The sequence below is a fragment of the Sciurus vulgaris genome (genome assembly GCF_902686455.1).
Source record: "Sciurus vulgaris genome assembly, chromosome: 15".
Lineage (NCBI taxonomy): Eukaryota > Metazoa > Chordata > Mammalia > Rodentia > Sciuridae > Sciurus > Sciurus vulgaris.
The window spans coordinates 44900630-44927317 of NC_136476.1; the positions used below are offsets into that span (position 1 = coordinate 44900630).

General features: G+C 36.9%; 1 long non-coding RNA gene across 1 annotated transcript; it reads right to left on the reverse strand.

Moving 5' to 3' along the window:
* Positions 1 to 3650: 3650 nt before the first annotated feature.
* LOC306645078 lies at positions 3651 to 14962 on the reverse strand. The gene is made up of 3 exons (XR_013759534.1): positions 14319 to 14962; positions 13844 to 14020; positions 3651 to 4229 (listed from the first exon to the last, which is right to left on the reverse strand). It is a non-coding gene; the product is annotated as an uncharacterized lncRNA (long non-coding RNA).
* Positions 14963 to 26688: the final 11726 nt, after the last annotated feature.

The window sequence follows — 26688 nt, forward strand, 5'->3', positions numbered from 1 at the left end:
CAAGCTATCCAAGCAAGACTGACACACTCAATGATGGATGGCTTACTTTGCAAAGAAGACATTAAAAGAGACACCAAAAGATTCATTGTTATGTTACTTTTCTCCTTTTTGCAAGAGCTTACAAGTGTATTTTAAATGAACAATAGAAAATATTCAAAAATGTATTGGTTTGAGCTATATAAAATTGCATTTTTAGACCAAAGTTGTCTAATATTTGCATTTTATATGGCTTAGCTTATTTAATAAGCATTTTGTGTTAATTATTGAGAGGGCTTCCAAGGCAACACCTATCAAGTACCAGTATAGGCTATTTTCACAGTTCCTCTCCTATAGGGTTGTCACTTTGTGCTCTTAACTATATGCATTTTCTTCTTCCCCAAATTTACAGAAATAACAAAATTCTCCCCAGAGGTTTGAGGCCAACTTCTAAAACACCAATTCAAAAATTATGTGTCATGAAACACTGATGTGAACTGACGGGTTGTGAAGTATACAGCAGGTGATTTATAACTACTAAAAAAAAGACCTAAATTTTATAATTGGTTCATCTTTTGCCTTTTAATACGAACTAGAATAGATTCAAGGCAATCTCTGTAAAGCCTTACACTCACTCACTCATTCCCACATCACAATGTGATTTCTGGAGTGGGGAAGAAAGTAGAGGCTCAGTCAGGGCTCTGGGAATCACAAACCACCCTGGGTGTGTTCAGATGGCACATGTTAACAGAGCACCAGCCTGTGTGCACCTGCAGACAAAGGGAGGCTGAGAGCTGCTATTACAAAATCTGGGCAACTGCTGTGAGTTCCCAATTCAGAACACAAGGGTCTGTTCATTTAACCACGCACAAGGAGTTTATATGAAAGGGAATGCAACCTAACAGCTGTAAGGATATTTCTTGGGCTTATGACTATGTTCATTTAAAAGCAGTACTGTAAAAAGCAGTACTTAAAAAAAATTTTTTTTCAAATGCAATTGTACAATTTACTCATTTATCTAATGATTTTTTTTTCCTGAGTGCTCATTGCATGCCAGTAAGTACACTACTACTGCAATTAAAAAATAGATTCTGTCCCTGGGCACAAGAAAATAGTTGTGGCGACATACAAGTTAAGTGAACACCAAAATAGAATTACAGAGTATAAAGTATCATGAAATAAACAGGGTACTGTGTGAAAAGGAGATTCAGGGAAGGATTCGCTGAGGGAGTCACATTTAAGGTGAGACGTATAGGATCAGAAGGGGACAGTCATGTATAGTCCAGGAAGATGGTTGAATGATGCAGATGGAACAAATATACCTGAGGTTGGAAAATAAAAATGTGGAGTGGTTGCAGGACCATATGATTTCTCTCAAAATATTGAGCAACCCAGGTAGACTAGAGAAGGCATATTTCAGTTTGACACAGAATTAGGAATTGACAGTTCAGCAGGTATCATTCAAGGACTAAGAGGTGGGGGAAAATGAAGGTGTGTTGAGAAGTAAAAAAATGTAAATACTACTGCAAAAGATCAGAAAGACCAAATATTACCTAAGTAGTCAGACTTTTTTTTTTTTTTTTTTTAACTCCTATGCTATCCTTGTAGAGATCTACATGTTTCTGATCCATCATGGAGACAGGGCAGCACTCAGAACTGTCGAGCACATTTCACTAAAATCTGGAGATGTCTGAAATGGAAGTGAAAGTTCACATCATCAAGATTATATCATTTCTTAGAAGACAGCCATCATCTATATATCAACAATTGGAGCCTAAGGCAGCACTTTTTTGGTACTTTTCTGACTCTATTCAGGGAATATTGCAGAACCTGTGATCACTTGCCATGTCCTATGCATTATCCACCATTAACATAAATCAAGCTTTTGCAATTGTAATTTATGTTTTAGCACTTAGAGAATACCTTGCTAGTTATTTTAAATAGATAAATCAAATCAAAATTTTGTTAATAAAATATTAGAAATGTCACAAGATCCCTGATTTATTTAACAATGTCTAACATTCCTTGATCTCCATTTATTTTAAGTTTTTAGGAAGAAAAATGGTTGCTGGCTCATCCTGCTCTTATTTTTATTCCTTCATTTAGGAGATTATGTCTCAGTTCCAAAACCATTTTTAATAATAAGATATGTAATTTTTAACTGTTGATATTTTTAAAAGAATAGACATGATTAAGATTAATTCATGCAGTTCCAGATAAACTTGAATAATGGATTAGTCTGTACAGCACATTTGATTCATATCTGATAGTCAAACTTTTATATTTTAACTTCATCTGTGTATTCATAGAAATTTATTCCCTTATTTTCTTAAAAGCCAGAACTGCCTATGGAATAGAAAGAATTGAATATGGACTGAACCCTGCTAGGGAGCCCATACAAACTGCCTACTTACAAATTGTGTATTCACAGGGAAGGACTGGACACAGCAATTTAACATGATAAGACAAAGAGAGAACTGTGCCTCTGGACTATACAAAGCTTCTCTCCAAAGGTAGAGTGCCAAGAAAGGATAATTCAACACATGGAAGATTCTTCACTGAAATGAAAATACAAAATCTGGATCACCTACAAGAGCAACATCATACCAGATCTCAAATAAGAGGCAGATTCTCAACTTATACATATTTTCTATCGAGAGAATTTGAGGGGCAAAAGGTTCATGACTCACCTTTGAAAGAGTCACCAAACTTCTTCATTGGCATTTAAATAATTTTTTCCTCCCTGTATTGGTAAGTGTATATATTTGATGTTATAAAAACTCAGGAAAAACAACCTAGCACTACTCACCTTGCATTTTAGAATGGACAGAAAAAGGATTCATAGTCTTATATCATATAATAGGGCCTTAACGTTTTGAGGTTCTAGTATTTACCCCATAATATTATTAAATGACAATGTTGAAGCTCAAACTAAGATTTATTACAAAATGAGAAATATTCCTTGATAGAAAGCTTAAAAAATTCAAATGAAAATTAGTTTTATCTTTCCTAAGGTAAACATTTGTCAGTCCTACTCAATGTTGACTAAATTTAACAAATATGGAGATTGGGGGAGAAACTTCAAGTAGATTTACTAAATAAGTGTCCATTTGATCTAGAAAAAACTCAGGCGCTTCAGTTCCACCATGTACAAGGTAAAAGTATTGAAGAGTCAAAGCTTGCCTAATAAACACTCCACTCTCTAATCTGTTTTTCAGCCCCTAAGAATTACTGAACAAGAATTCTTTGTATAAACTAAAGCTTTATCTTCCTTTCAATTTCACTTTTTTTTTTCCTTTTTGCTCAAAACAAAAAGAACTGAGATGCTGTTCTAGCCTCTCATTTACTATAGTTGGCCAATACTCCATTGAACATACATTAATCCTATACCCACTACACATACACTATGGAATAATCAAAGGAGCAGTCAGGACCATAAGACCAAAGAAGGAATGTTGTAAATAGAATATGGCTTATCAGAGTGTCAATTTAAAAACTTATAAATATTCTAAAGAAAAGAGAAAGAATTGCTTCCTTTGCTCAAAGAAGCATACCTGGGGACAATCAGGAAAATAGAAGAGTAACAAAGATTCTTAGTAACAGCTCACACATGACAAAGTCATTTCTTAACAAAAAAAAAAAAAAAGTTAACATTCTATCTTAAATTGGGCAAAGATTAATTAAATAAAAGTAATTTAAAATAAGGACATAGAAGTAAACAGTGTTACTATGTTCAGACTTTTTCTCCATTCTCAGATTATCAGTTTCTGTGACTGACCTTCCAGTGATGTTGCCTATACCATACAATAGTAATGAATAAAATGAACAACCAGAAGTTAAAAGAATGAGGAAAGTCTCTGTGTTCCTACAGCTCAAAGTCAAAATTCAAAGCCTCTATTACATAGCCTGTCCAATAAGATAAAAGGGACAAAGTCAGATACCTGAATTTAGTCCCCAAAAAGAGGCCACTCTCTTAAATAAAGCACTTCATAGCGCTCCTCTCTCTGAAGCTCTTGTCTTGAGCCATCTCCATCCTATTAACACATTCTCAGAACTGCCTCTGGCATATATCTGAAAAATATAATGGCACCTCAATCTAGTATTTCCAGTTGTAAGGTTGGTGGAGAAGGTTGTGGTGGTACCTTACAGCTTCTTGTCCAGTGATGTGAAGATTTTACCAACAATGTGAGGATGTAGTGGGTTTGAATGGTCAGGAAAACCAGGATTCATAAGATCTGACTTTGCACAATGACCTAAAGGGAAAACCATACGTGGTTTTTAGTTTCCAGGATCCATAGAGAAAAGAAAAGAATTACTCTTTCTTCATTTTTGGACAATTCTGGGAGTCTCACATCATGGATATTCCTTTGCTTTGTTTGGTGGGACACTTCTTATTATGTGGCCTTGAAGAGATACCTCAAACACCACATGAAATACAAGGTGGAATGTGTTATAAGGAGATAGGAACACCACATCCTGACACTCCAGCCATGGCTTTCTTATTGTGCCCAGGATATCACTACCAGGGAGGCAGACACAGAGCTCACTGTTATATGATGGCCTTCCATATTTCCATTCTAAAAAGAGAAACTTCATTTAAACTAACCTAAAGGCAAAGAGTTTAAAAGCAAAAACCAGGTGTGTTGTCTCAGCCCTTCCCTGACCTGCACAAGCAGCAAGACAATGGTCCTGCCTCAACCTGTGAACCAGTATATTCTATATCTAAAGTTGAGGCATCCTTCCTCAATTCTCAATTATCCCTCTTTCAAATCCCAATTTTTCTTGGATTTCCAATAGCTTTCAAAAGTATTTCAGACAATTCTCAGTTTTCTGCCAAGTTTGAAGAAGTTAAAAGGAAACTGGTTAACTAGAACAGAAGCTGGTATCAACAGGGATCCAGTCACATGCCTCAACACAAATGGGCTTTAAGTTTGAAGAGGCTGACAATATAAGAGGCTTTCTAAAAGAACAGGAAAAAAATTTTTGATCAGGTAAAATGTTCTTAGAAGAATGCTAACTTTGATCCCAAATTAAAAGATACCATACTTACCAAGTATTATTCCTTAAAAAATGAGCTGTAGTATCATTAAGTCTTTTATTTCTAACTACAGTCAAAACAAATAGAGTAGATAGATAAACAAGTTAAATGATACCTTAAAAAGGACAACCAACAACAGCATTTTGGGACACTGTACAGAACTTATGACCTGGTTTTATGCAACAAAGTTATGGCATAAGAAAATATGTGGTGTGGGGGGTATATACCCTTTAGGATGAATGAACTTTAAAGATGTAACAATCAATTGCAACGTGTAGGCTATACTTGGATCCTAATTTGCACAAACCAAATATGAAAAGTGACTCTGTGGTCATCAGGTAAATTTAAACAAATCTTAAATGGAATATTAGATAACCTTATCCAAGAGTCCTTACCCATACAAGTCTATCCAGAAGTTATTTACAAGTGAAATAGCAAGATACTTGAAATTTTCTTTAATACCTTGAATAAAAGGGGATTAGAAAAAACAGGATGGACAAAATGTTGATTATCATTGTTGAAAACTGCGTGATATGTGCCAAGTAGTTCTCTTCCACTCTCCTATGAATATGTTAGTATTTTAAAATAAAAGTTTCTTAAAAGTCAGTGTACTACATTATCTTTAAAAAGTACATAAAAATCATTATTATAATTTACCTCAGTATAAAATGGAAATAATCTAAATGTTCCATAGTAGTAAACTTTTTAAGAAACTATGATAAAACAATCTGATGGAAATTATACAGCATTAAAATGACAACATGAAAGAGAATAACAAAGAAAATACTTGAAGAATTAGTATTAATAGATAAAATCTAATTCCACATTATGGTCATACTCTTTATGTGTGATTCTAAACAAAGAGTGGAAGAGCATAAGAAAAAAACACAACACAAATTGCTGTGTGTTGAGTCTTTTCTTATTGGTGATCTAATAGTTTCTGACACAAATAAAAAACTGGGATATCAACAAAACAAAGAACTGAAGAAGACCTACTATGCTGGACATGGTATGATTTGGTGGAAAACTGCATTGTCTTTGGAGTCAGATCCTGGCAAGTTATTCACACAACCTGAGAATATATCCTCATCTCCAAACTATTATATTCACCTCAGACACAATGGAAAGGTTAGTGATATAAGCAATCAAGCATGTGAGTTAAGTACCATGACAATACAGGAGCACACAGTAAACATTCAGCAAACAGTACTTAGTGCTATATCATATTGAAAGTGAGTTCTGAGAATATTGAAAAAAAGGGAGGTGAGCTGATGTGTGAAGTGGGCTCAGAGTCCTCTGCCACACAGTTTTGGACAGAAAATAAGAAAGAGCAAAATGCATAAAAGACCTTAAAAATCTTGCCTGGGCTAGTTGGAGTGAGTCTGCTGGAGAGGAGCCAAGACTTGTGTGAGGAGCAATGAGCAAAGGGGATAGTGGAGAGGTGAATAAGGCCACCCTGAAGGAAGAACTGGAGACCATGTAATATTGCACCAAGTTCAAACTGCTCTGTAGCTTCAAGGCAAAAACACCCAGGCCTAGAGGAAATGGGCAATGAGTATGAAAGGAAGAAACTAAAAAAAAAGTGCCTAGAAGACTCCAGATCTGAATAGGACACAAGAAATGTTCATGCACCTTTGTGTGGAACTAAAGAGATAAGACTTTGTGGCCGTGCTTGGCATTCCTTAACTGGCACCATTATAATAGATGATAATTTGGGACTTGAATAATCTGAAATACATATAAGACTATTTCCTTCTGTCTTCTATTCCACAAGAAAGAAAAAATTAGGTCAAGAAAGAGGAACTGTGGTGGCAAGGTTCTATGGCAAAGCTAAGCCTAGATCTCAGACTTATGACCTGTGAGCAGTGGCTCTTGCCCTATCTCCTTACCCCACACTACAATGCTGCTCCATTACCATCACCTAACCAATTATTTTTACCTATATTTATTGAATATATGTAGCTTTCCATAAATACATGTCTTAAGCATACAATAAAAGGTAAACATTTTATTCTTTACATTAACTTCTTTCATGTGCAAGCTCCCTACTGATGGCAGGTTTATTCTGTTGCACATAACGAAAGAGAATGTGTCGACTTTGTTCAGCATGCGTTCCATCAGCACCCACTATGTGTCAGGCACATAACAAATGGTGTAGACCTTGTCATCAAGGAGCCTATGCAGAACACTGAAGAGACAAGCACGCCTATAAATCAGTATATAACTCTGTGCATGCACTTTGTTCATATGTGCCATAGAATTAAAAAGAATAGAACTCAATGGACCTGAGAAGGAAGAGAAAACTTCACTGAGAGTTGATGCTAGAGAAGGCCCTGAGAAAGAATAGGGGATTGACAGGCAGGAACGAGAAGGTGGCCAGTTCCAATCATATGTGCCTGGCAAAATAGCTGAGTGAAATCTGGTGAGGACCGAAACTGTGAGAATACTAGAAAATATAGCATATGTATATATAGTATATAGTATACATATAGTAGGTGCTGGGTAGGCAGTGGAGAGAAAAAATCCTAGTCAGGCAACCTGGCAGCAGAGTGAAAAGGAAAGCAAAAATCAACCTCTTCAAGGAAATATTTTTTTTAAAACATAGAAATTTATTTCTTGTCCTGTGAGCCCTAACTACAATAAGGTGATTAAAAATGAGTCACCACTGGTCAAGTGTCAGAAGTCTCTAAGAACAGAATGAAGTATGGTCTCATGCAGATTCCAGAAGTTGTTATCAAACCTGTTTGGGGGATTTTATAGTTTGTAAATGTGGTGTCCCCCAAAAGCTCACATGTGCCAATTAGAACAAATAAAAAAAATTAATCAAAATTTTAAAAATCTCATGTGTCAGACAGTGCAAGAAGTTCAAAGGAGAAATGACTGGGCTGTGAGAGTCTTAACCCAATCAGTGATTTAATCCCCTAATATGGACTAATTGAGTGTAAACTGAAGTGGTAGGGTATGGCTAGAGGAGGTGGGAATTGGACTGTGGCCTTAGGTTTACATTTGTACCTGGCAAGTACAGAACTCTCTCTGCTTTGTGATCATCATGTAAGCTGGTTCCCTCTGCCATATTATTCCACCATGATGTTCAGCCTCACTTTAAGTCCCAGGATGGAGCCGGCTGTCTATGGACTAAGACCTCTGAAACCGTGAGCCCCCAAACAAACTTTTCCCTCCCTACAATTGTTGTGTTCAGATCCTTTAGTCACAGCAGCAAAAAAACTAACTAAAACAAGGGTATTGATTATGGGAGGGGCATATTGATTCTGGCTTCTTGGCAAAAATTCCCTTTTCCCTCTTTTTTTCTGGAATCATATGTCTTTTCTACTGCTTTACTCTCCACCTGTCCCCCAGTCATGTTCTAGAGATCAATCATGGTATTTAGATTTGAAATTCAGTCTCTGTACTTGATCTCTGGTCCTGTGTGGTCTCCAACAAATGGTCCTTCAAAACCATCCCCCAGCTGGGACCTTCCTCCTCTGAAGAACAACCTGTATTGGCAACAAATTATATGGGTGTATTCTTGCAAGATGGAATTATTAATACATCTTTGACTCCAAACTCCACTCAGGAAAATTTTGAGAGCTGCAAAATAGATGTGTGTAACACAGGAAGGTCAAGCATCATTCCCTGTGGAAATGGGCCTCTCAGAAGCAAAAAGAATAGGAAGCTAACATTGTGAAGGACATACTTTGGGCTAGGTAGTACCCTAAGTACTTTATATGTGTTGGTCACTGTTTGCTTTCCTCCTTTTATTGAGTTTTATTTATTCTTTCCAGCATTCATAGTAGTCTGTACATATTACATTATTTGTAGTGAGGATGAATTTGGAAATTATTAGAGCAAGGAGACTCCTTATGCTAAAATTAGAGAAAATCTATTTCTTCTAACTCCCAAGTAGATATTCTTTATAAAAGTAATTATTTCCCAGATGACAGCATTTAAGGATACATACTGACATGAACATTAGTATTTCTTAAAATGCATAGTAGGCATAAAGAATTCCAAACATTCTTGTGAGTTTTCACTGTTATAAGCACATCACCCTTCTGCTCAAGATTAGATCAGTTGCTGAAACTGGGCAATGGTAGGAGAATGCACCCAGGAAGAATGAAGAAAGAATTATGAGGACTTAGCTCACCCACCTGGCAGTCTCCTGAGATGGCTCAACAGCCCTGGCCACTGATTGACATTCTTCTCTGCTACATGCTTGCCCATGCCTATTAGGACTATTAAAATATTAATAGGGTCTTGGTGTCTGTCATTATTAATTTTGGAGAGGAACAAGGACATGTGGAGCCATAGTACTGATAGATTTGTAGAATATGTTAATTGTAACCACTCATTATTCAGCAAAGTTACTATTTTTTTTAAGATGGTTTTCTCCACAATCATTTTTGATACTTAATAATTTCTCATCTCCAACAAAGCTCCTTAGAATCTACTTATATATGTATTTTTATAATGTTTTTATAGAAGGATTGAACAATTTGTGTGCCATCACATTCATGACAAAATTTTCTAATGTCTAGAATTAGCACAAGAAGTGAGTGAAGTATTAAAACTGGCATAAAATAATATGCTCATTTTATTTTTTTAATTAATTTTTAATCGTTGTTTTGTCCTAGAGTTAGCCAGGCCCAAGGCTAACTTCCCAGCCACTGGTCTCCAGGCTGGAGGACCACCTGCCATGTGCAGGCAACATCTAAATCTGCAGATTTCAGAAGGGCTTCCCCCTGGCTCCATGAGTGAGCTTTGACACCAGCAGCCTCACTCCAGGCTTTTTGGAAGTTAGGAACTTTCTAGTGGTAAAGCACATTAGAAAACCCTGGTTCAGTTGTTACAGAGAGAGAACTGGACTACCTTTCAAAGCCAAAAATCAAGACATGTAGTCTGGCATGGGAAACTCCTACTTTTAAAATGAGGAAAGCTGAAGCAAAAAGTGAAATGACTCCCAATGAACAGTCAGCAAGAACTGGTGCACCAGAAGATTGAATTTTTTTCTAATTTCAGAACCTTGACATGTACCAAGTTTATTTTGGAGTGTGCATTCAACAAAGGCAGATGTGGGTATTTCCTTTGGTGAGACTAAAGGACTCAAATATAATTGAAAAGGTAACTAAGAAGTTTCGTTTTTATTTTTGTTTGTGGTTTATTGTTGATATTTTGGTCACCTAAAATCTTCAACAAAAATTGTTTATAGAGGAAAAGAACATTGCTGCCTTGGAAAATAATCACAAATTCTTTCAGGTGATGATGTCTTTTCTGTCTTTAAGGGTGACAGTCCTCACATCCATAGGTCTCCCCAAGTCCTTCATTGTTCCTCCGTTTATTTTCCACTAACATTTCTAAGAGACCAGCACCTCTTACATCCAAAATAGGATGAGGGTGGCGACATGTATACACCCACAGCCTTCAGTTAGAAAGGTCTATGCTTCACACCCATCTACAGACAGCACATCTATAACTAAATACTCAGGATGAATAGAGCTCAGGCCACACTTCAGAGAGTTCTGTCACTCCTGACGGTGTCCTGAAAGAAAGAGGGCTCTGATGAAAAGGGTGAGGAAGGCAGGCAGAACCAGAAAAAAAACTGGCTGACTGCATCGTCACCATCACTGTTATGAGATACTTTTTGGGGGGGCGGTTGAGAGTATCAGGATGAACCTCAGGGCCACTCAACCACTAAGCCACATTCCCAGCCCGATTTTGTACATTATTTAGACACAGGGTCTCACTGAGTTGCATAGCGCCTCGCCCTTGCTGAGGCTGGCTTTGAATTCTCTATCCTCCTGTCTCAGCCCCCGAGCTGCTGCGATTACAGGTGTACACCACCCTCACCCGGCTTATGAAATACTTCTTATTGTGGCTAACAAATAGAAACAGAAATGTTTTCAATTTGGAAGTCGAGGTACTTTGGATCACGCTTTATCTAAGCTGCCTATCATAAATCAGAGTGATACATCTCCTTTATAACAGGGCCAGCATGCTCTTCATAGCCCAGATTCACAAAATGACAAGTTATAATAATAACAGGCTTCTTTAATTTTTCCTTATAGGCTACAAGGAAAATGCAAAATAAAACAAAAAGCTGTTGGGGGAAGCATTTTCAACTTTCGATATTGTGCAATTCATGCTTAAATTGATAATCTCGATCTCATCTCATGACCTTGAAGAAGCTCAGGATTTCAATTGTAAAATGTAAATCTCAGTCCGTCTTCCCAAAGCAAACATTATATAAAATGGATGCCTGGGAAACAGAGTGTTGTAATTAACCCACGATTCTCCACAAATTCCTTGTGTTTTCTACTTCTGTTATTAGAAATCTTCTGAAAATCAGTTCTTTCCCAACCTTGGTATTGAATATATTACTGAAAATTTCCTAGGTAATGAATTTGCTCCTTGTAGGTTAATCTATCATTCTGAAATCAGTGATTAGTCCATGTTACTGCAATGGTAGAAAACATAGTAGAAAATACAAGAGACGGCTGACCCCAAAGCATCCTGAAAGTTGTTATTTTTCCATTTAATTTCTGCCACAGACACTTTCTGTGATTGACCCCTTTCTCTATAAACCTAAAGTAGGTGCAGCAGGGGTGCATGAGTGCAGGTGCCGGGACAGGCGAAAAAGGACAAAGAACGTGGCTATCAAGACTCTCAAATCAACTAATATTTGCTCTATTATGGACCTGTTATAGTTTGCATATGAGGTGTCCCCAGGAAAGTTCATGTGTGAAATAATGCAGGAATGTTTGAGGTAAAATGATCAAATTATGAGAGCTGTAATTTAATTAGTGGATTAATCCATTTTGATGGATTAATAATTTGAATGGATCAGTGGGTAGTTAACTGTAGGTAGGCATGGCTGGAGGAAGTAAGTCACTGGGGACGTGCCCTTGGCTCCTTGATTGAAGCTTTCTCTGCTTTCTGAACTGAGTAGTTTTCCTCAGTCTCACCCTTCCACCATGATCTTCTGCCTCACCTCATGCCCAGAGGTATGGAGCTGCTGACCATGTACTGAACCTCCATGAACCAAAATAATTTTTTCCTTTCCTAAGTTGTTCTTGTTTGGCATATTGGTCATAGCGACTTAAAGCTGTCTAACACAGGACTGAACTACTAACACTCTAATACTCTTCATGTCAATACTTTTTTTTTTTGAGACAAGATCTGGCTCAGTTGCCAAGACTGTCTTGTCAACTTGTTTGAAGACTTTGTCTCGACCTTATTAACTTTGCAATGCTAAAAACAACAACAACAAAAATATTAGGTGATACTATGGACTGAATTGTGTATACCCCCCACTACACACACACACACAAATTCACTTGGTGAAGTCCTAACTGCTAATGTGGTATTTGGAGATGGGGCCTTTGGAAATTATTAGATTTAGATAAGGTGAATGTGGTGGGAACCTCATGACAGGGTTAATACAATTATAAGAGACACCAAAGTGCTGGTTTGCTCTGTTTCCGCACTTACACACACAAAGAGAAAGTCATGTGAGCACACAGTGAGAAGAAGGCTGTCAGCAGAACACAAACATGCTGTCACCTCAATCTCAGATTTCAGCCTCCAGAACTGTAAGAAAATAAATTTCTGTTGTTTAAGTCACCTAGCCTATAATGTTTCGTTATGGCAATCTAAGCAAAGGCAAATGGAGAGAAAAGGGTATTTTAAGAAGAGTCATTTCCACAAATCAGAGTGTTTCTAAATGCAATGGACAGTTATTTCATCTGATTCATACTCATATTTGTGAAAGTTTAATTTAACACTGGTTGGCCAATGGCCAGGGTGGCCACCCTTAGAACAAGTAAAACCAAACCAAACAAACAAACAAAAAAAACAGCATACAATTTGAGGAACAAGAGAGTGAACAGAGGCCTTCTCAGTAGACAGAGCTGTCAGTTCAATTTTCTGCACAAAACATCCTGCTTCATTTGCAGCAGATATGATCAGGTGCTTCCTGATCCCTCCATGAAGGAGTTGGGCCCTCCTGTGGTTGAGGATGCCAACACTAGGGCAGACTGTCAGCTGGCTGTATGTGTACTACAGTCCTTCTGCACCTGGGCCTGCCTCGCATCTTGCAACTTGCACTTCACATTTCCCCAGAGCACTTGGTAAGCTGAAATGAGTTAAATGAGGAGGTCACTGGCCTCCAACAAAGAGTAACTTAAAAGAAAGAAAACTGCTAAATTTCATCTACAAACTGGGTTTGTTCAGTTCTTACTTCGGCAAATTTGAAGCTTTCTACTTGGCTTCATATGGTTCTTGTACATTAGGACTCATGCAAGGCTGAAATACACAGCTAGGTTTACCAGCTGCCAATGGTCAAAAGTGAATCTACTCTCAGAGGGCAACCAGTTTCCAATAACCTCACAGTTTTCCCCTGCTATTAAAAAAAATAAGAATAAAATGGCCATGCCATACAGGCAAATACAGAGATATAATGAAAGCTTTGCCTAGTACTGCAAAATTTGCTTTTTAATAAAATTGATTTGGATCAATTTGAGATAACTGCAGTGAGTACAAGCTTTTACTTTTAGACAAGTCATTTGTTTTTGTTTCCAAGCTGAGCTCAAAAGGAACACTGCCAGTGTTTTTCCAAAGGCACAGTATAGTTCTAGAAGAGTTAAAAGAAGAAACTCTACCTGCTTAATCTGCCAGAAAACACACGAGAGGAGCAATCAGCTCTGGGAAGAGTTGCTCTGAATGAGGTACGCCTGGCTGCTTTAGGCCACGCTGTTTGTCAGTCTTTCAAAATTCAAGTCATTACCAGATGCTGATCTACTATAATATTGTGATATTTTATCTGATTACACTTACCTGATTGTGCCTTATCTGCTATTTTCCTTCCCATTCTTCCATGTATATTAAATGCAGGTGCTTTTATTATTCTGAGAGCTAGAAAGTGTTGACTGCTCTGAATATAAATGGGGATATTATATCATTAACTTGCTCCAAAAGCAGGGCCATTCACTGTGTAAATCACATGCAAGGTACCTAGTGGAGACACAATAAACCATAATGTCTTGAGAAAGAAAGCAATGAGGAATGGATAAGGAGATAAAAATTTAAGGCATTGTCAAAGATGGGTAATCTTCAAAATCCTATTTGGTCCTTTCAAACTAGCATTTGGCAATAATAGAACCTTTATATTAGAAACTTTTTTAAGTTCATAAAAAAATCTTTTGGGGGAGACATCACAACATGGAATGCTATCACTAGTAGGATGGCATAAAAATATGATCACTAACATTCTATGCCTCGTCTAAGCTATAACAGAACATTTCGAACTTACCAGTCTAATCTTTTAGAGCTGTATTCTTTGCTTGGGCAAATATATTCTTACCCCACCTGGATGTACTATTCAAACAAGATGAACAAATGGCCAAATGCTTTCAGTATTTCCAGACGTTAAAAGGTGAATAATTTAAAATCTGGTTGCAAATTTCAAAGGAAGCAATATGCAGTGAATTAAGGCAGAACTGTGACAGTGTGCGGCAGCCCAACAGTCTGGGCTTACACGCTCTGCTTAGCTTCCACTATGCTGGCCTCACTGAAAGTTAATCCACAGTTATTTAAGTGGAAAGTTTCAGAAAATCCATTTTCAGAGCAAATGTTATGTGAAAGTTTAAATGAGCCACTGCCTTCCATTGGACAGAATATCACATGGCCTGCTCATTCGTCAGCGTGGCAGGCTTCTTTACTGATGTAGCAGCTGGGGATCAAACCTCCTGAAGGAACGAACACAAGTGACAATCTTTGCCTGAAGGAGTGCAGCCACGGTCAACTTCTATCAGAATCGAAGATGTAGATTTAGGAGAACAAGTGTGAGGTCAACTGGGAACATGAAGAGTAAAGTAACCAAGGAGGATGTGGTTTCTGCTCTCACTTTCTTCCTGGGTACCCTGTGGAAGGAAATACACATAGGATGTGGGTGCTGCTGCTCTTGCCCACCATTCACCACTACACAGAAATGCACAGAACAGTGCATTCCCCTCTTCCTGAATCAATGCATGTTAAAACACCTCTTTGAGTCAAGGTTGCTCTTTTATTACAGGAACCTTTATTATTCTTAAACTATATGCTTGAAAACAAACCTTAACTATGGAAGATGGTCTGATTTTTCAATAATTCCATGTTTGTACATACTTTGACAGGGAAAATATTCTAATAGGATTCTCAGAACCTGATTAAATTTCACTTATTTGTTCATATATAAAAATAATTTAACTGGATTTTATTTTACATTGTTTATAAATTCTAGTCTCAAAAATTAGTATAAATGAAAATAAAATAGAAAAAGAAGACCTGACATAAAACTAACAGTAATCCTTTTAGAAGAAAGCAAAGGAAAATATGTTCCTAGGTCACAGAAGATAATAATCATATAGGGAAAGAAAAAATGATAAATTAGAGTGTATCAAATTAAAAGTTTCTACTCATCAAGAGGTACTTTTAAGAAAATAAAGAAGCAAGACACAGAATTGGAGGAAACATTGGCAAACATATGTGACATTGACTGGTATCTAGGATATGGAAATAACTGTGACAACATGATGACAAAAAGATAAATCGCCCAATTAAAGATGGGCAAAGGACTTAGGAGTCAAAAAACATGTATGTACATATAGCCAATGAGCACATGAAAAAGTGCTCAACAACATGTATGATCGAGTAAATGCAAATTAAAGCCACAAGGATATACCACTACACATTGACCAAATGGATACAGAGACGAACACCATCAAATGTGGGTGAGGGATGGAACACCTGGAGCAATACTGTCAATGGGAAGGTAAATGACACAAATATACTGGGGAAAGTTTTGGCAGTTTCTTCTAGAAGTTGTAGAAACAGTTCTACAAGCAGCTATTTATTCAACATAAATGAAAATATGTCTAAAAAAGACTTGTGAAAGAATGTTCACTGCCACTTTCTTCAAATAGCCAAAACTATAAACTGATGATCCCAGTGTCCATCAGTAGAAGAACAGAAAAACTGTAGTAAGCAATGAAACCAGCAACACAAAAGAACAAGTTACTGATACATGAGACAGCATGGATAAACCCACAAATACTACACAGAGTAAGAATCTTACGCAAGAGCAATCATTGCATGAATTCATTTACATGATACTAGAATATCAAAATTATTGAGGAAAAAATTCAAACAGGGATTGCATCAGTGGCTTGGGGGAGGGATTCACTGGAAAGTAAAATCAGAAAACTTTCTGTGTTCTACATCTTGATACATTTGTATTGGTTTGCAAAATTTCAGTGAACTCATGTATTTTTCAAAAATATTTTTTTAGGGGCTGGGGAGATAGCTCAGTCAGTAGAGTGCTTGCCTTGTAAGCACAAGGCCCTGGGTTCGGTCCCCAGCACCCAAAAAAAAAATTTTTTTTTTAGATGTTGATGGGCCTTTATTTTATTCATTTATTTATATGTGGTGCTGAGAATCGAACCCAGGGCCTCACACATGCTAGGCAAGTGCTCTACCACTGAGATACAACCCCAGTCAAACTCATGTATTTTTAAGATGTATAGTTTAATGTAAACTTTACATCAAAAAATGTTAACAAATATTGAACTCTGGTTAATAATATGTATCTGAAGTATGTAGAGAAAGTATACTACAGTCTTCAATTTACTTTGTAATATATCACAAACAATAAAATTAGTGAATGGATATAAATGTAATAAAGCAAGTATAATAAAATGTTACTGATTGAATCTAGGTGCTGGTATGTTGGGGTTCACTGAAAATCCTGACAAGTTTTCTATGTATTTGAAAATTTTCATAATAAAATGTTATAAATAAAAAATATTAGTTCTAGAAGTTTTCTAGGGCAGCTTTTTGAATCCTCTAAATATAGAATCATGTCATTGGCAAATAGTGACAGTTTGAGTTCTTTTCCTATTCGTATCCCTTTAATATCTTTGGTCTGTCTAATTGCTCTGGCTTGTATTTCAAGGACAATGTTGAATAGAAGTGGTGAAAGAGGGCATCCCTGTCTTGTTCCACTTTTTAGAGGAAATGCTTTCAGTTTTTCTCCTTTTAGAATGATGTTGGCTGTGGGTTTAGCATGGATCGCTTTCACGAAGTTGAGATACGTTCATACTATTCCTATTTTTTTCCTAGTGTTTTAAGCACGAAGGGGTGCTGTATTTTATCAAACACTTTCTCAGCATCTACTGAAATAATCATATGGTTCTTAACTTTAAGTCTATTGATGTGACGAATTACGTTTATTGATTTCTGGGATGTTGAACAAACCTTGCATCCCTGGTATAAAACCCACTTGATCATGGTGCACTATCTTTTTAATATGTTCTTGTATGCAGTTTGCCAGGATTTTGTGAAGGATTTTTGCCTCTATGTTCATCAGGGATATTGGTCTAAAGTTTTCTTTCCTTGATGCATCTTTGTCTGCTTTTGGTATCAGAGTGATACTAGCTTCATAGAATGACTTTGGAAGGGTTCCCTCCTTTTCCATTTCCTGGAATACTTTGAGGAGTATTGGTATTAGTTCTTCTTTAAAGGTCTTATGAATTTGGCCAAGAATCTGTCTGGTCCTGGACTTTTCTTGGTTGGTTGGTTTTTGATGGCTTCTTCTATTTTGGTGCTTGAAATTGATTTGTTTAAATTGTATATGTCTTCCCGATTCAGTTTGAGAGGATCATCTGTCTCTAAAACTTTGTCAATGTCTTCGATATTTTCTATTTTGCTAGCACGCTAATCTCCAAAATTTATAAGAACTTAAAAACTTGACACCAAAAATACAAATGACCCAATCAATAAATGGGCTGAGGAACTGGACAGACACTTTACAGAAGAAGACATATAGGCTCCCTCCAGAGGGAAGCACCTTTCTAGGCTAGCTTCTCGGAGCAGACCGCCCAGTGAGAGCCTTTGTACACAGAGCCAGCCACAAGTCCCCAAGCCAGCGGAGACCTCCGACCCGCAAGCAGCCTCTGGGACCAGGGTAGGGCAGCCAGAGACCTCTCCAGGTCTCTCTCCCTGGAAACAGTAGTGGGCTAGGGGCAGCGTTCTTCGGAAGCACTGCATTATCAAGTTACTCCAAGACTTCAGGCTACTGAAGGCTGGGAGGTGATACACTGGAAATCTACAGCGACACTATAAGCCAATAGAGGAAATCTGCAATATCACAGAGTCCCACTGACATCTGACCAATATGAGAAAACAAGGGAAGAAAATGTCCCAAACAAACCTAGATACTATATCAATAAAACCCAATGACAGCACAGCAGAAGAAATGTAAGAAAGGGAGTTCAGAATGTACATAATTAAAACAATCAGGGAAGCAAACGAGGAGATAAAAGAGCAAATGCAGGCATTGAAGGAGGAGATGAAAGAGCAAATACAGGCAATAAATGATCGCACCAATCAACAGTTAAAAGAACAATTACGGGAAACAAGAGATCATTTCAATAAAGAGTTAGAGACACTGAAAAAAAACCAAACAGAAATCCTTGAAATGAAGGAAACAATAAACCAAGTTAAAAACTCCATACAAAGCATACCCAATAGGATAGAACACCTGGAAGACAGAACCTCAGATATTGAAGACAAAATATTTAATCTTGAAAACAAAGTTGACCAAATAGAAAAGATGGTAAGAAATCATGAACAGAATCTACAAGAATTATGGGATATCATGAAAAGGCCAAATTTAAGAATTATTGGGATTGAGGAAGGCTTAGAGAAACAAACCAAAGGAATGAACAATCTATTCAATGAAATAATATCAGAAAATTTCCCAAATCTGAAGAATGAAATGGAAAACCAAGTACAAAAGGCTTATAGGACTCCAGATATACAAAATTTCAACAGACCCACACCAAGGCACATTATTATGAAAATACCTAACATACAAAATAAAGACAGAATTTTAAAGGCTGCGAGAGAAAAGAATCAGATTATATTCAGGGGGAAACCAATAAGAATATCAGCAGATTTTTCAATCCAGACCCTAAAAGCTAGAAGGGCCTGGAACAACATTTACCAAGCCCTAAAAAAAAACAGATGCCAACCAAGAATCTTATACCCAGCAAAACTTACTTTCAGATTTGACGATAAGATCCTTCCATGATAAACAAAAGCTAAAGGAATTTACAAAAAGAAAGCTGGCATTACACAACATTCTCAGCAAAATATTCCATGAGGAAGAGATGAAAAACAACGATGCAAATCAGCAACGGGAGGAACTAGCCTAAAGGAATAGCCAAATAAAGGAGAAACCAAATCATGTCAAAAAACAAAAATGAGTCAAATGACTGGGAATACAAATCATATCACAATAATAACCCTGAATGTTAATGGCCTGAACTCATCAATGAAAAGACATAGACTGGCAGATTGGATTAAAAAGAAAAATTCAACAATATGTGGGCTGCAAGAGACTCATCTCATAGAAAGAGATACCCAGACACTAAAGGTGAAAGGATGGGAAAAAACATAGCATGCACACAGACACAGCAAAAAAGCTGGAGTATCCATCCTCATTTCAGATAATGTGGACTTCAAGCCAAAACTAGTCAGAAGGGATAAAGAAGGACATTACATACTGCTTAAGGGAAGCATAAATCAGCAAGACATAACAATCATAAATATCTATGCCCCAAACATCGGCTCATCCATGTACGTCAAACAAATCCTTCTCAATTCCAGAAATCAAATAGACCACAACACAATAACACTAGGCGATTTTAACATACCTCTCTCACCACTGGATAGATCGTCGAAACAAAAATTGAATAAAGAAACCATAGATATCAATAACACAATCAACAATTTAGACTTAACCAACTTATACAGAATATGCCATCCAACAAAGAACGAATACACTTTCTTCTCAGCAGCACATGGATCCTTCTCTAAAATAGACCATGTTTTATGCCACAAAGCTACTGTTAGCAAATACAAGAAGATAGAGATACTACCTTGTACTCTATCAGGTCATAATGGATTGAAATGAGAAATCAATGACAGAATAAAAAACAGAAACTTCTCTAGTTCTTGGAGATTAAATAATACACTATTATATGATGAATGGATAACAGAAGACATCAGGAGGGAAATTTAAATATTCTTAGAAGTAAATGAGAACAAAGACACATCATATCAAAATCTCTGGGACACTATGAAGGCAGTACTTAGAGGAAGATTTATTTCATGGGGCACATTCAACAAAAGAAGTAGAAATCAACAAATAAATGACTTAACACTACAGCCCAAAGCCCTAGAAAAAGAAAAGCAGACCAACACCAAAAGTAGTAGAAGACAGGAAATAGTTAAAATCAGAGCCGAAATCAACAAAATTGAAACAAAAGAAACAATCGGAAAAATTAACAAAATAAATAGTTGGTTCTTTGAAAAAATAAACAAAATTGATAAACCCTTAGCCACACTAACAGAGAGAAAGAGGGAGAAAACTCAAATTACTAAAATTCAGAATGAACAAGGAAATATCACAACAGACACGAGTGAAATACAAAACATAATTAGAAGCTATTTTGAAAATCTATACTCCAACAAAACAGAAAACCTCGAAGACATCAACAAGTTTCTAGAGACATATGAATTACCTAAACTGAACAAGGAGGACATACACAACTTAAATAAATCAATTTCAAGCAATGAAATAGAAGAGGTCATCAAAAGCCTACCAACAAATAAAAGTCCGGGACCAGATGGGTTCTCAGCCGAGTTTTACAAAACCTTTAAAGAAGAGCTTATTCCAATACTTCTCAAAGTATTCCATGAAATAGAAAAGGAGGGAACACTCCCAAACACATTCTATGAAGCCAATATCACCCTGATACCTAAACCAGACAGAGACACATCGAGGAAAGAAAATTTCAGACCAATATCCTTAATGAACATTGACCCAAAAATTCTCAACAAAATTTTAGCAAATCACATACAAATATATATTAAAAAGATAGTGCACCACGATCAAGTGGGTTTTATCCCAGGGATGCAAGGTTGGTTCAAATCTGGAAATCAATAAATGTCATTCACCATATCAACAGACTAACAGTTAAGAATCACATGATTATTTCAATAGATGCAGAAAAAGCATTTGATAAAATACAGCACCCCTTCATGCTCAAAACACTAGAAAAAATTGGGGTAGTGGGAACATTCCTTAACATTGTGAAGGCCATCTACGCTAAGCCCATGGCCAATGTCATTCTAAATGGTGAAAAACTGAAAGCACACCCCCTAAAAACTGGACAAGGCAGGGATGCCCTCTTTCACTACTTCTATTCAACATCGTTCTTGAGACTCTAGCCAGAGCAATTAGACAAACCCAAGAAATTAAAGGGATACGAATTGGAAAAGAAGAACTCAAACTATCCCTGTTTGCTGATGACATGATTACATATTTAGAGGAACCTGGAAGTTCCACCAGAAAACTCTTAGAACTCATAAGTGAATTCAGTAAAGTAGCAGGTTACAAGATCAATGCACATAAATCCAATGCATTTTTATACATAAGTGATGAATCTTAAGAAAGAGAAATTAGGAAAACTACCCCATTCACAATAGCATCGAAAAAAATAAAATACTTGGGAATCAATTTCACAAAAGAGGTGAAAGACCTCTACGATGAGAACTACAGAACACTAAAGAAAGAAATTAAAGAAAACCTTAGAAGATGGAAAGATCTTCCATGTTCATGGATAGGAAGAATTAATATTGTCAAAATGGCCATACTACCAAAAGTGCTATACAGATTCAATCCAATTCCAATTAAAATCCCAATGATGTACCTTACAGAAATAGAGCAAGCAATTATGAAATTCATCTGGAAGAATAAGAAACCCAGAATAGCTAAAGCAATCCTCAGTAGAAAGAGCGAAGCAGGGGGTATCGCAATACCAGATCTTCAACTCTATTATAAAGCAATAGTAACAAAAACGGCATGGTATTGGTACCAAAATAGAAAGGTAGATCAATGGTACAGAATAGAGGACATGAACACAAACCCAAATAAATACAATTTTCTCATAGTAGACAAAGGTGCCAAAAATATGCAGTGGAGAAAGATAGCCTCTTCAACTAATGGTGCTGGGAAAACTGGAAATCCATATGCAACAGAATGAAATTAAACCCCTATCTCTCACCCTGCACAAAACTCAACTCAAAATGGATCAAGGACCTCGGAATCAGACCAGGGACCCTGCATCTTACAGAAGAAAAAGTAGGTCCAAACCTTCAACTTGTTGGCTTAGGATCAGACTTCCTTTACAGGACTCCCATAGCACAAGAAATAAAAGCAAGAATCAATAACTGGGATAGATTCAAACTAAAAAGCTTTCTCTCAGCAAAGGAAACTATCAGTAATGTGAAGAGAGAGCCTACAGAGTGGGAGAATATCTTTGCCACTCATACTTTAGAGCACTAATATCCCGAATCTATAAAGAACTCAAAAAACTCTACACTATGAATACAAATAATCCATTCAACAAATGGGCTAAGGAAATGAACAGACACTTCACAGAAGAAGATGTACAAGCAATCAACAGATATATGAAAAAATGTTCAACATCTCTAGTAATAAGCGAAATGCAAATCAAAACTACCCTGAGATTTCATCTCACCCCAATTAGAATGGCGATTATCAAGAACACAAGCAACAATAGGTGTTGGCGAGGATGTGGGGAAAAAGGTATACTCCTACATTGCTGGTGGGGTTGCAAATTAGTGCAGCCACTCTGGAAAGCAGTATGGAGATTCCTCAGAAAGCTTGGAATGGAACCACCATTTGACCCAGCTATCCCACTCCTTGGCCTATACCCAAAGGACTTAAAATCAGCATACTACAGAGATACAGCCACATCAATGTTCATAGTTGCTCAATTCACCATAGCCAGATTGTGGAACCAACCTAGATGCTCTTCAGTTGATGAATGGATAAAGAAACTGTGGCATAGATATACAATGGAATATTACTCCACCATGAAGAAAGATAAAATTATGGCATTTGCAGGAAAATGGATGAAATTGCAGGATATCATGCTAAGTAAGATAAGCCAATCTCAAAAAACTAAAGGACAAATGATCTCGCTGATAAGCGGATGAGGACAAATGATGGGGGGTAGGAGGGGTTAGCGTTAGGGTTAGGGTTAGGTTTAGCGTTAGGGATAAGGAGGGTGGTAAGAATGGAGGAAGGAAGGAGTGTATAGAGGGAAAAGAGGGGTGGGAGAGGTGGGGGGAAGGGAAAAAATAACAGAATGAATCAAACAACATTGCCCTATGTAAATTTATGATTTTTAATAAAAAAAATGGAAAAAAAGAAAGATAAAACCATTCTGTGTTGTGATTTAGATATGAGGAAAAGCTCATGTGTGAGATAATGCAAATAAGTTTAGAGGTGAAATACCTAGGTTATGAGACCCCCTAATCTAATCAGTGCATTAATCCCCTGATAGGGATTAAGTGGGTGGTAACTGTAGGTAGGTAGGGTGTGGCTGGAGGAACTGGGGCATGCCCTTGTGGAATTTATTCTGTGAGCTGAGCTTAATTTTTCTTTGCTTTCTGGTGTGATGTCCAGTCACTTTCCTTCATCACACTCTTCCACCATGATGTTTGGCCTTGCCTTGGGCCCAGAGCAATGGTGCTGCCCACCTATGGACCAAGACTTCTGAAACTGTGAGCCCCAAATAAACTTTTCCTCCTCAAATTGTTCTTGTCAGGTCTTTTGGTCACAGCAGTGAAAAAGTTGACTAAAACACTAAGACACAAGTTAGATTAAATACTTCTACTCCTAAATGTTCACCATAGGAAATTATAAGCTGTCTGTATGAAGGTTTATGTATATGAATGTTCATAGGAAAATACTATTGTAATTTCTAAAAATTGGAAGTAATAAAGACATTCTTTTTAAAAGAATATACAAAAAAAAGACATACAAGTGATTAATAAATATATAAAAAAGTGTTCAACATCTCTAGTAATTAGAGAAATGCAAATTAAAACAACTCTAAGATTTCATCTTACTCCAATTAGAATGGCTATTATCAAGTACACAAACAATAATAGATGTTGTCATGGATGTGGGGGAAAAGGCACACTTTTATATTGCTGGTGAAGTTGCAAATTGGTGTAGCCACTCTGGAAAGCAGTGTGAAGAATCCTCAGAAAACCTGGAATGGAACCACCATTTGACCCAGTTATCCCACTCCTGGGTTTATACCCAAAGGACTTAAAATTAGCATACTACAGTAATGCAGCCACATCCATGTTTATAGCAGCTCAATTCACAATAGCTAGATTGTGGAACCAACCTAGATGCCCTTCAACAGATGAATGGATAAAGAAACTGTGGTATGTATACACAATGGAATATTATGCAGCCATAAAGAAGAAGAATATTATGGCATTTGCAAATAAATGGATGTAATTGGAGAATATCATGCTAAGTGAAATAAGCCAATCCCAAAAAAACAAAGGCCAAATGTTCTCCCTGATAAGTGAATGATGATATATGATGGGGGCGGTGAGAGAAGAATGGAGGAACTTTAGATTATGTAGAGAGAAACTGTCATTTGCCTTGTTGCTAGAGTAGAGAATACTTGGCAAGATTAACAAATATTACTACCTCCTTCCAGGATTGCTAACGTGACCACCTTGGCATTAGTTCTCTCATATTGTTTTTAGGTTTGGAGATCATGTTCATTATACAAACTTGCCACACACACACACACACACATGCGCACACATGCATAATTTTTTTTTTAACTCTTTTGTTTTCTTGGTACTGGGGGTTGAACAGGACCTCACACATCTCACACATGCCAGCTTACGCAAGTGCTCTACCACTGAGCTACAGCTTCAGCATTCTGTTGTTTTGAGACAGGGTCTCTCTCAGTTGCCCAGGACACCTGAAACTTCTGATCCTCCTGTCTCAGCCTCCAGACAAGCTAGAACCACCAGTGTAAGCCACCATGTCCAGCTTCTTTTCACACTTCTAACCACTATGCCAACACCTGCCAAAAGTCTGTTGGTACCTCATAGACCCTTTCTAGGCATCTCCCACTACCTTGCTCCTTGTCTGCAAAGATGGATGTATCATGAACTGTTTGGGTTTATATCTCAAATCATATTCACTTAATTTTAGGTCATCTCCTTGCTCATTCATAGAGATGGGAATGCTGGCAGGTTCCAATGAGAACAACAAGAAGTATTAGGTAATGTATCTATCAAACTGCTATAAGTTTTTAGTCTTTGTGCACATTTATTGGAAAAATGTAGTAACAAATGGAAATATCTTTAGCTCCAAGCTTATGCTTTGATCTAAATGAAATGACTCTCTTTATATGTATGTACATCTTTCTGTATGTGTAATACATATGTATATGTGTGTGTGTGTGTATATATATATATATATAGAGAGAGAGAGAGAGAGAGAGAGATGTATGTATAAGACATTGCTAATGCAGCCTTATAAATATGCCACAAATAAAACAACTAGGCCACCAAATGTTTTATTGGCAGAGTTTCACAGATCATTGATGAAATTTATACTGCTTTCTCATCCCATGACACCAGTATTAAATTCAACTCACTCAACAGTCCTGGCAAATCTCCATGATAGCAAGGTAAGGAGCAGAGTTCTTGGAAGTGGCATCTGTGACCCACCTGTTTCCCACTAAAAATACAATGTACCCATACACACTAATGCTGACCTGTTAATCTTTGTTAGTCTTAAAAATTTTGTGATCTCTTGAGATTCACTGAAATCCAAGAGCTTAGGTTAGAAAATACATAAAGCATTCTTAAAAGTCAAAGGGAGTTGAGTAGCTATTTGCTTATAGACTAACTCATCCATCTAGAGATTGATCTCTGCCAAATTCTTCATGATTCTGTTACTCTGTTATTTATGAGGAGCCATTGCATCGTGTTTCAGAAATTACCAACCAGTCAGCACTGGTGGGTATGCATTTTTCTTGCTCACTCGGAGTCAAGAAACATATATAATAAACTCTTAGGAACTTCATCTCTTTCAGTTAAAGTCAAAATAACTGCTGACTTAGTGGCCACAAAATCTATTCTTCAGTGAAAGGGAGGACCACCCACCGCAGAAAACGAGAATCTCAAAACTTCAGCATTTCCAACAAGAAGAGAGGTACCAATGAGAAGCAAAATGAGAAACAGTTCCATGACTGAGAAACTGTTTTCTAAATATTTGTATACTATTTTAGATTTGTTCTCCATAAAACAGCAAGAGATTAATTGCTTACATGTCCATCTGATTAAAAAAAAACTTTTAAATAAACTTAGTTTACATTTATGATTGCAGATTGGAATTATTAACCATCTGCCTTGGCATTATTTAAACATTAAACAAATAAATGTGATTTTATAACCCAAAAACAGTTTTTCATAGAATTTTACATTTATTCCCCAATAATTTTTCTTTGTTGTTTAATAAGGGCTGAAAGCTACCATCATTTTAAGTCTTTTTAAAATTCATTACCTACAACACTAAGAAAAACAGATGATAATACAGTATTTTATTGCAAAAGGAGGCCTTAAAGAGATTTTTTAAAAATTTACTAGTGGCATCAATTATCTCCTTTCGAGGACGTAGTTAAGAGGAAAAAATGATGATCTAAATCAAAACTCCCATTGCT